This window comes from Pristiophorus japonicus, chromosome 28 (assembly GCF_044704955.1).
Source record: "Pristiophorus japonicus isolate sPriJap1 chromosome 28, sPriJap1.hap1, whole genome shotgun sequence".
Lineage (NCBI taxonomy): Eukaryota > Metazoa > Chordata > Chondrichthyes > Pristiophoridae > Pristiophorus > Pristiophorus japonicus.
In genome coordinates, this window is record NC_092004.1 from 15481907 (window position 1) to 15491450 (window position 9544).

General features: G+C 45.6%; 2 non-coding genes across 2 annotated transcripts; one reads left to right on the forward strand and one right to left on the reverse strand.

Moving 5' to 3' along the window:
- On the forward strand, positions 1-83 carry trnal-cag (transfer RNA leucine (anticodon CAG)). The gene has a single exon. It is a non-coding gene; the product is annotated as a tRNA-Leu (tRNA).
- Positions 84-522: 439 nt separating this feature from the next.
- trnak-cuu (transfer RNA lysine (anticodon CUU)) lies at positions 523-595 on the reverse strand. Its single transcript has one exon. It is a non-coding gene; the product is annotated as a tRNA-Lys (tRNA).
- Positions 596-9544: the final 8949 nt, after the last annotated feature.

A 9544-nucleotide genomic window follows, 5' to 3' on the forward strand; every position in this document is an offset into this window, starting at 1 on the left:
GTCAGGATGGCCGAGCGGTCTAAGGTGCTGCGTTCAGGTCGCAGTCTCCTCTGGAGGTGTGGGTTTAAATCCCACTCCTGACATTCAGTGTTTTAAATTGCAAACTCATTTGTTTTGACGCCACTCTGAAGTGCTTTGGGACATCCATCTGACGTAATAAAATTACTCCACTTCAATTGCAAGCGGTGATATCAAATATACTTCCCAAACCGGGAAACGATCCCGGGTGGCTGTTGCGAAAGGAATGGGTTTGTGAAGCATTGAAAGGTGCCCTGTAAATATCTCGCACTGCTAATTTAAACTCACGGTTATAATTTGTTTCAGTGCAAAAGAAGGCAGGCTCGAAGGGCCAAATGGCCGACTCCTGCTCCTGGTTCTTGTGTTCTTATGCAGAGCACAGAACAGATGATTAAATTATCAACTCTCCGTCAGTTCGTAATTCTTTCATTGTGCAAAAGAAGATAATGTGTTCATCAATGATGTTTTCCTGTGAAAGCAACATAAATTTTAAGGAACTGTAATCGACGAACATGGGGCTCAAACCCATGATCTTGAGATTAAGAGTCTCATGCTCTACCGACTGAGCTAGCCAGGCTTCTCAACATCTACCCTGTCAATCCCCTTATGAATATTGTCCGTTTCAACGAGATCACCTCCGATTCTTCGAAACCCAAGAGAGAATCGGCATATTCGACACAATCTCTCAACATAGGACAGCCCTCTCATCCCAGGAATCAATCTGTTGAACCTCTGTTGCACCACCTCCAAGGCAAGTGTGTCCTTCCTCAGATAAGTACTATGGGCGAATATCCTGTTTTTCTGCTGATTCTACTTCCTCCTCCTTTGATAATCCTTCTCTGTACATTCTGTATTCTGCTTGGTTCTCTACTGAAATATGAGCCTGAAGTTTATCACAAGCTTCCGTTTTTGTGTTTTAGTTGATCTTCATTCATCCACCGAGCTGTAGCTAGCTATCATGCTATTTCTGCACCCTGCATGAGAACGTGTCTAGTCGTTACCCGATCTATCTCCTTTTTGAAAGTCTCCCAATGTGCATTTACTGTTTTACCGAGAAATCTTTGGTTTCAATCTACTTGGGCCGGATCCCTTTCAACTCAAAAAATTAGTCCTCCTACAGTTGGGTATTTTCACACATGATTATACCTTCTCCTTTTCCATAACTACTCTAAACCTAATGTAATTGTGATCACTGTTTCCTCAATGCTCCTCCACAGAAACATGCTCTACTTAATCCATTTCCGAGATCCAGAACTGCTTTCTTCCCCATCGTGCTGGAAACATACTGATGGAGAAAGTTCTGATACAGATTTCAGGAAATCCTCCCCTGCATTTTCCCTTTGCATGGTTATTTTCCCAGTTTACTTTGAAGTCCCACATTATCACGACAGATCCTGAATCTTTCTGCATTTTACCTAAATTTACACCTCTTTATCCTTCCCACTATTAGGTGGCCGATAACATAATCGCTCATCTAACTTTCTACAGGCACATTCATTTAAAAAAGAATGTCGGATGGGAATAGGGCCACAAATCGATGGACAATATTAAATCACATGAAGCGATGGAAAAATTACATAAAATATGAAATAATTACTTTGCCTCTGTATTTACCAGGGACACAGGGCAGATGGACATGACGGTGGAATAATGTATGGGAAATTATATAACTGCAATAAGTAAGAGGAGAAATATTAAATGAACAAACCAAATGAAAGGAGGATTCAACCCCTGGTCTGGATGGATTACATCCATACACTTTAAAATAATTCAGCGAAGAGATAGCAGGAGCAATATTACAAATATTTAATGAATAGTTTGAAAAATGTGTAGTGTCAGAGGAATGGCGGATAGCTAACGTAATACTTATATTTGAGATGGGAGATAGAACATGTCCGGGGAACTATAGACCAGTCAGTGTAACTTCGGTGGTAGGAAAATAATGGAATCTCTGCTAAAGTAGAGAATAGAAGAATATCTATAAACCAAAAATATAATTATGTATAATCAGCATGGATTCAAAAGCAAAAGTATTGCTTGACCAACTTCTTTGATTTCATTGAAGAAGTAACAGGGAGAGTAGACCAGGGTAATGTGGTCGATATAATATACTTAAATTTCCAAAAAGTCTTTGATGAGGTACCACATATTAGAATAATGAATAAGGTCAGAGCTTGCGGTGTTAGGGGACAAGTCGTGGAATGTATAGCGAGCTGACCCCAAGACAGAAAGCAGAAGTATAGGACAGTTATTCTGAGTGCAGAAGGTGTAAAGTGGGCTCCCATGAGGATCAGTGTGGGACCAATGCTGTTCACAATTTAAATTGTCCATTTAGACTTTAGAATCAAAAAAACAATTTCTACACTTTCAGATGAGGCCAAATTGGAGTGGGGCTGATAGACATTATTGAGGAGGACTGCAACAAACGACAACAAGACATTAATAATCTTGTAGACTGGATATTGAATTGGCAAATTCGATCCAACACAGACAGAGTGAGGTCATGTATTTTGGTAAGAAAGATAAGGTCAAATACTACGTGAGAATAAGAATCTAAGTGAGGTCGAGGAGCAAAGGGATTTCATGGTAGAAATACAAATAAACAGTAAAGGTCGTGATGCGGGTTATACATCCATAAAAAGAAAATGGAGCACCAAGGGTTAATTCAAGATGGATAGTGTTGAAAAGTAGTGAAGTTCTGTTGAACTGGTATCAAACTTTCTTTGGACCACACTTGCAGTACACTGTACAATTCTCATCGCCGTGTTATAAGAACATAAGAACATAAGAACATAAGAATTAGGAACAGGAGTAGGCCATCTAGCCCCTCGAGCCTGCTCCGCCATTCAATAAGATCATGGCTGATCTGGTCGTGGACTCAGCTCCACTTTCCCGCCCTCTTCCCGTAACCCTTAATTCCCTTATTGGTTAAAAATCCATCTATCTTTAACTTGAAAACATTCAATGAGCTAGCCTCAACTGCTTCCTTGGGCAGAGAATTCCACAGATTCACAACCCTCTGGTGGAAGAAATTCTTTCTCAACTTGGTTTTAAATTGGCTCCTCCGTATTTTGAGGCTGTGCCCCCTAGTTCTAGTCTCCCCTACCAGTGGAAACAACCTCTCTGCCTCTATCTTGTCTATCCCTTTCATTATTTTAAATGTTTCTATAAGATCACCCCTCATCCTTCTGAACTCCAACGAGTAAAGACCCAGTCTACTCAATCAATCATCATAAGGTAACCCCCTCATTTCTCGAATCAGCCTAGTGAATCGTCTCTGTACCCCTTCCAAAAGCTAGTATATCCTTCCTTAAGTATGGTGACCAAAACTGCACGCAGTACTCCAGGTGCGGCCTTACTAATACCTTATACAGTTGCAGCAAGACCTCCCTGCTTTTGTACTCCATCCCTCTCCCAATGAAGGCCAACATTCCATTCGCCTTCCTGATTACCTGCTGCACCTGCAAACTAACCTTTTGGGATTCATGCACAAGGACCCCCAGGTCCCTCTGCACCACAGCATGTTGTAATTTCTCCCCATTCAAATAATATTCCCTTTTACTGTTTTTTTCCCCAAGGTGGATGACCTCACACTTTCCGACATTGTATTCCATCTGCCAAACCTTAGCCCATTCGCTTAACCTATCCAAATCTCCTTGCAGCCTCTCTGAGTCCTCTATACAACCCGCTTTCCCACTAATCTTAGTGTCATCTGCAAATTTTGTTGCACTACACTCTGTCCCCTCTTCTAGGTCATCTATGTATATTGTAAACAGTTGTGGTCCCAGCACTGATCCCTGTGGCACACCACTAACCACTGATTTCCAACCGGAAAAGGACCCATTTATCCTGACTCTCTGCTTTCTGTTCGCCAGCCAATTCTCTATCCATGCTAATACATTTCCTCTGACTCCGCGTACCTTTATCTTCTGCAGTAACCTTTTGTGTGGCACGTTATCGAATGCCTTTTGGAAATCTAAATGCATCACATCCATCGGTACACCTCTATCCACCATGCTCGTTGTATCCTCAAAGAATTCCAGTAATTACATGGCCACTATGGTCAGATGTTCGACCCCAGTCAATGAACGACACTCAATATAGTTGTACAATGGAAGATAGTCCCAGTAATACAGATTCAGTCCGGTCAGATATTGCAGTCTGCCCAGTGCCTCTCAGCTCTCACAACTCTATTGTGACAGCGAATCCCAGTAAGAAACAAACTTTAGAGAGCTTTTAGTGCCGAGGGCAGGTGCAAGTATACAAAGTGTTCCAACAACAGCAATAACTTCATCATTTGCGTGTCTGCAGAGTACAGAGTTACGGTTTCTGTTAAAGGAACGGCATAAATGAGCAGTGGGAATTTGGCTAATGTGGACTTCCGATTTATTGAAATTATGTCACTGCCCCTATCATTTAATGGTCATCACTACATTGTCAGATACAGAACAAGGCCAAATATGGATCACACACAGAGTTACACAACGTCAATGACTATAATCACTGACCAGGAAGAGCAGTGACTGCAAGGATCACGTAGAATATTTTATCAATGATGGAAAATGTCGCAGGCATTGTCATGTATTCAATCAGCATTGTAACCCATGTATAAACTGACCTAAGTTGTACACCGTGTGAACACTGACCACTAGGTGGGAGACACTCCTAACCTGGACATTCAGGTATAAAAGGGGAAGCTCCACCCACCTTCATCACTTGAGTGCTATGGAATAAAGGACAGGTCACAGACTGACCTTCTCTCAAGCATAGGCCTTGTGTGCATTTATACTGTGAAGTAAGGACGTATCAATGGCGACAAGAAACTGGGATTTAAACCACGCGAGCATGGCCACTAGCAGAACAGACGAGAGGTACTGTGTTAAGGAATGGTTGGGACGGAGATTCAACATTGTTAAAGCAGCACACAGTTCTCCAGGCAGACAAGGGCAGTCAGGCATGCCCCAACATGTAGTCGAACCCAGAGGGGGAGTTCGACAGAGACAATGGCAAGCTAAACAGCGATTCACGCCATTGCAAGGGACAATGCGGCCAGTAATGGGGCCATCAACACCTGTTAATGGTGCACTCAAGGACAATAACAGGGGCAGTCAGGGCGATCGACTGGCAAGGGACCTTTTTGTTTCAAACCGTAACTCATGCTGGAGGCGTGGAGGCATACATTCAGCCGGAGTTTGCAGAGATGAGCAAAATGCCTGCAGAAATTGCAGAAATGGACACTGGGGGAAATCGCTGGAAGCTGAAGTTCAGTGAGTTCATGTGGAGCACGTATACAGTTCATACACCAGGACGCCACCAATAATGATGAAAGTGCTCCTCAATGGCATCCCAGTATCAATGGAGTTAGACACGAGTGCCAGCCAGTCCCTGATGGGTATCAAACAGTTCAAAAAGTTGTGGGCATCCAAGGCCAGGAGGCCAAAATTATCGCCGATTGACGCACAGCTACGGACTTACACCAAGGAGATCATTCCGGTGCTTGGCAGCGCCACGGTAGTCGTGACCCACAAAGATTCAGAGAACAGGTTGCCACTCTGGATTGTCCCATGGGACGGTCCCGCACTACTGGGGAGGAGTTGGCTTGCTGTCATGAACTGGAAATGGGGCGATGTCAATGCAATTTCCTCTGTGGAGCGAGTATCATGCTCACAGGTCCTGGACAAATTTGACTCATTATTTCAACCCGGCATTGGCTCTTTCATGGGGGCCAAGGTAGTGATTCACATAAACCCGGACGCCAGACCAGTACACCACAAGGCCAGAGCGGTGCCGTACGTGATGCGGAAAAAGATAGAAGGCGAATTGGACCGCCTCCTGAGGGAAGGCATCATCTCGCCAGTCGAATTCAGTGACTGGGCGAGCCCGATTGTGCCGGTGCTCAAGGCGGATGGGTCAGTCAGGATATGTTGCAATTCCAAGGCCACCATCAATCGGGTGGCACTCCAAGACCAGTACCCACTACCGAGAGCGGAGGACCTCTTTGCGACGCTATCCGGTGGCAAACTTTTTTCAAAATTGGACCTGACCTCAGCTTACATGACCCAAGAGCTGGCAAGTGAGTCGAAGAAGCTGACCACCATCACGACACACAAGGGGTTGTTTGAGTACAACAGATGTCCGTTTGGGATTCGTTCGGCCGCCGCGATCTTCCAACGAAATATGGAAAGCCTCCTCAAGTCGATTCCAGGGACGGTGGTTTTTCAGGACGACATCCTCATTACGGGTGACGATACTGAAGAACACCTCCACAACCTGGAGGAGGTGCGACGCAGACTGGACCGGGTAGGTCTGCGCCTGAAAACTGCGAAGTGCGTCTTCCATCTCCAGAGGTAGAATTCCTGGGGATGAGGGTAGCAGCAGACAGGATCAGCCCAACTGCATCCAAGACGGAAGCGATCCAGAGAGCACCCAGACCCCGTAACACGACGGAACTGCGTTCGTTCCTGGGGCTCCTGAATTATTTTGGCAACTTTCTTCCCAAATTGAGCACGCTGCTGGAGCCGCTGCACGTGCTCCTATGCAAAGGTCGTGAATGCGTCTGGGGGGACAGCCAGGAAAGGGCTTTTAATAGAGCACGCAATTTGTTATGTTCCAACAATCTGTTAACGCTATATGACCCATGTAAGAAACTTGCGTTAACGTGCGATCTGTCGTCCTATGGTGTCGGGTGTGTGTTGCAGCATGTCAATGCCAAGGGTCAGTTACAGCCGGTAGCTTATGCCTCCAGAAGTCTGTCCCAGGCAGAAAGGGGCTACGGGATGGTAGAAAAGGAGGCGCTCGCATGTGTATATGTAAAGAAAATGCAGCAGTACCTGTTTGGCAGGAAATTTGAGCTGGAGACAGATCACAAACCCCGAACGTCCCTTTTGGCCGACAACAAGGCTATAAATGCAAACGCATCGGCCCGCATACAGAGGTGGGCACTCATGTTAGCTGCCTATGACGACACAATTCGGCACAGACCGGGCACTGAAAACTGCGCCGATGCACTCAGCAGGCTCCCACGAGCCACCACTGAGGGGGCTACCGAGCATGGTGCTGAGATGGTCATGGCTGTTGAAGCTTTCGGAAGCAAAGGCTCACCAGTGACAGCCCGTCAGATTAAAGTCTGGACAAATAGAGACCCGCTATTGTCTCTAGTCAAGAAATATGTCCTGAATGGGGACTGGGCAGCCACGTACAGGGCATGCCCTGAGGAATTTAAACCATTTCACAGGGGCAGGGATGAACTCTCGATTCAAGCCGATTGCCTATTGTGGGGAAACCGCGTAGTCATGCCCCAGATGGGCAGAGAGGTGTTCATCAGAGAACTCCACAATGGGCAGCCGGGCATTGTCACGATGAAGGCAATTGCCAGGTCACACGTTTGGTGGCCAGGGATAGACGCAGATCTGGAACTTTATGTTCGCAGGTGCAACACATGTGCCCAGCTGGGCCATGCGCCCAGGGAAGCCCCCCTTAGCCCCTGGCCAAGCCTTGGTCACGCATCCATGTGGACTACGCAGGTCCTTTCATGGGGAAAATGTTTTTGGTTGTAGTAGACGCCTACTCCAAATGGATCGAGTGTGCCATTTTAAATTCAAGCACATCCTCTGCCACGGTAGAAAGACTACGGGCAATGTTCGCCGCCCACAGTCTAGCGGACATCTTGCTCAGTGACAATGGCCCATGCTTTACAAGCACTGAATTCCAGGACTTCATGGCAGGCAATGGAATTAACCATGTTAGAACGGCACTGTTCAAGCCGGCCTCAAACAGCCAGGCAGAACGAGCAGTGCAGATAATCAAACAGGGGATGCTCAGATTCCAAGGGGGTTCCCTACAAACCTGCTTATCACGCCTCCTGTTGGCCTATAGATCCCGACCACACTCGCTCACAGGGGTTCCACCGGCAGAGCAACTAATGAAAAGGACGCTCAAAACCCGATTATCCCTTATACACCCCACCATGAAAGAAATTGTCGAGAGCAGGCGCCAGTCACAATATTACTACCATGACAGGAATGCGAGGGCATGATGTATTGATGTAAATGATCCTGTTTTTGTCCTGAGCTACGCTGCAGGGCCCAAATGACTCGCAGGCACTGTGGTTGCCAAAGAGGAAATAGCTTTCTGGTAGTTAAACTTACCAATGGACAAATCTGCCGCAAATATGTGGATCAAACAAAAAGGAGGTTCAGCAATCCCATAGAAGAAGCAGAGGAAGAGAACGATATAGAGTTCACTCCACCACAGGTGACCGAACACCGGAACCAAAGGGAGGAGAGCCCAGTCACTGTGGGCAGTCCGGACAGGCCTGAGAACTGCAAACAGCAGACACTCAGGCCAGCGCACAAGAACTGGAGCCCCAACTCAGGCGCTCTACAAGGGAGCGTAAACCACCAGAGAGACTCAACCTGTGATCCCAATAAGACTTTGGGGTAGGAGGTGATGTCATGTATTCAACCAGCATTGTAACCAATGCATAAACTGACCTAAGTTGTACACCGTGAAAACACTGACCACTAGGTGGGAGATACTCCTAACCTGGACCTTCAGGTATAAAAGGGGAAGCTCCACCCACCTTCATCACTTGAGTGCTATGGAATAAAGGACAGGTCACAGACTGACCTTCTCTCAAGCATGGGCCTCATGTGTATTTATACTGTGTAGTAAGGACGTATCAGGTATTTTCTGTGTTAAGCGATGCTGCCTCTTCATGCTTTAGGCAATCTCTCTGAATTAAACTCTGTAATATTCCCGGAGCCTTTCAATTATATCCTGTGGGCTCCCCACTGGGACAGTCAAGATGCAACAGAGTTGAAATTAGTTTCAGTTGTTTGAACAAACACATTACGGCCGCTGATTTGAGTCCCTCATGACATGGAATATGTTTAAATGCAAAATTCCGAAATTGAAGCTGAACGTCCCAAAACTGGAAAATGTCGATCAGACTTATTATATAATGTAATTGGAAGCGATGCTCTCTCTCCAATGGCCATGTTCCTTCAAACACAATCAGACGCATTGTATTGATTGTATATTGTTCTGATGAATGTTTTGCACTCTTCTGTGTTAAATCAGTGATTACTTTCCAAATGTTAGCTGAGTCTCTCGGGTCTGCTCTACTTCACTGCGGTATGCGGCTGCCTACTATAACTCTGGATATGTAATTCTCAATTAAAGTGCAGTGCTCATTTTACTGTCGAACACTCATTTGTTCTAACTTAGAGTCAGCAATGAGTAAGGATCCATTTTTCCACAGCACCTCAAACAAATACAGCATGTCAAATCAATTAATGAAACACCTCGAACTAATAGAATAAGGTGCAATTTTCCCTCATAGTATAAATCTTAAATGTACGGTTTCATTCTGGGTAATCTGCGATATACGCCTTCAAAGGCAATGGGAAAACATCGCCAGGGTGCAAAATAATTTGTTCTGGGCTCTGCATGTTTGTAATGTAGACAAATTTGCTGCTGATACAAAGCTATGGTGGGAAAGCAAGTTGTGAGGAGGACGCAACCA